This window comes from Myotis davidii, unplaced genomic scaffold (assembly GCF_000327345.1).
Source record: "Myotis davidii unplaced genomic scaffold, ASM32734v1 scaffold478, whole genome shotgun sequence".
NCBI lineage: Eukaryota > Metazoa > Chordata > Mammalia > Chiroptera > Vespertilionidae > Myotis > Myotis davidii.
The window spans coordinates 4,498,003-4,499,737 of NW_006289570.1; the positions used below are offsets into that span (position 1 = coordinate 4,498,003).

The window sequence follows — 1,735 nt, forward strand, 5'->3', positions numbered from 1 at the left end:
AGTTTCTACATTTTTAAATGGTTGGAAAAATATGTTTTTAAAGTATAATTTTTGACATGTTGAAATTATGTAAAATTCCAGTTTTAAGGTCTGTCAGTAGGTTTTATTGGAACACAGCCATGTTCACTGGCTATTTTTGTGACATAACCACCAAGTTGAATGTTTGCAACCGAAACCGTATGGCCTGAGAAGGCCTAGAATGTTAACTCTATGGCTCTTTGCAGACAAAGTTGCTGACCCCTATTCTAGACCCTACATTTTCTGGCACAGCTTGGGCTTTGGAGTCAGGAATGATTTGGGCTTGAAGTCTAGTTTTGTCCTTTTATTTGCTGTGCAACCTTAAGCAAATCGCTTGCTTTCTCTGAGCCTTAGTTTTGTAATCTGTTAAATGGGAATAATATCTTTGTTGTTGTTAATCCTCACCCGAGGGTATTTTTTCCATCGCTTTTTTAGAGAATGGAAGGCAGGGTGGGAAGAGAGAGAGAGAGAAAGAGAGAGAGACCACGAAGCTTTCTCTGCCCTGACCAGGACCCACCTCCAGAGAAAACCCACCAAGGCCACCAGCTCTGTCTTGATGATCAAGTTCAAAATCCGTCCCCCGGGGTGCGCTGAGTCGAAATCACGGTTCCCCTAAGCCCTGGAGTGGTTTCTGTTATTCTAATCATTTTACACTGGCTCAGCCATTCCTGGAAGAAACTCCCCCACCTTTCATTACATCCACTTCCTGGGGTGTTTGCGGGGCATCTGCTTGCTGCCAGGTTCTCTACGGGGACACACAGCCTTGTCTTCAGGGCCCTGGAGACAGGCCCAGAGGCAGGTGCCCCGAGGCCGTGTTCAGCAACGTCTGACTTAAGGCCTGGCCAGGCCTGTCATCCCGAGAACTCCCGAGGGAGGTGCTAACGGTGAGCTCGCCTCACCCGTGCCCAGCCGGTGCCAGGCTCTACACCAGGGGTCCTCAAACTCCGGCCCGCGGGCCACATGCAAATACAAATATTGTATTTGTTCCCGTTTTGTTTTTTTACTTCAAAATAAGACATGTGCCGTGTGCATAGGAATTTGTTCATAGTTTTTTTTTTAAACTACAGTCCGGCCCTCCAACGGCCTGAGGGACAGTGAACTGGCCCCCTGTTTAAAAAGTTTGAGGACCCTGCTCTACACCCTCTCGTTTATCACTCACAACCGCAGTGGGCGGCGGCCTCATCCCAAATTTGCAGATGGGGAAACTGAGGCTCAGGGGGGTTTTGTGTGCCATGCCAGCCTGAAGGGGAGCTCAGATTCTAGCCCAAAGTGGGCTGGTTCCAGAGCCCGGGTTCTTTTTTTTCTTTTTAAAATATATTTTTTATTGATGTCAGAGAAGAAGGGAGAGGGAGAGAGCGATAGAAACAGCAAGGATGAGAGAGAATCATGGGGCGGCTGCCTCCTGCACGCCCCTCACTGGGGATCGAGCTCGCAACCGGGTACGTGCCCTGACCGGGAATCGAACCCTCACCTCCTGGTTCATAGGCCGATGCTCAACCACGGAGCCATGCCGGCCGGGCTCAGAGCCCGTGTTCTTTACCGCTCTGTCCCCCAAAGTCTCCCACACCCTCTCCTGAGGCCCTCACCTCGCAGCCAGCGCAGAAGAAAGTAGTCGTCAGCTTTGGGCATGGTGGGCAGCAGGTCCTGGAGGTTGTCCTTGAACTGAGGGGGGGATATGATTGTCAGAGGGGCTGCCATGATCCCCAGGGTCCCCAAC

The 1,735-nt window shown here is 50.6% G+C and overlaps 1 protein-coding gene across 2 annotated transcripts in view; it reads right to left on the bottom strand.

The window, feature by feature from the left end:
• LOC102751607 (SEC14-like protein 4) overlaps positions 1-1,735 on the bottom strand; it is an 11,186-nt gene that overhangs the window by 4,349 nt on the left and 5,102 nt on the right. The gene's annotated exons all lie outside the window — the stretch shown is intronic.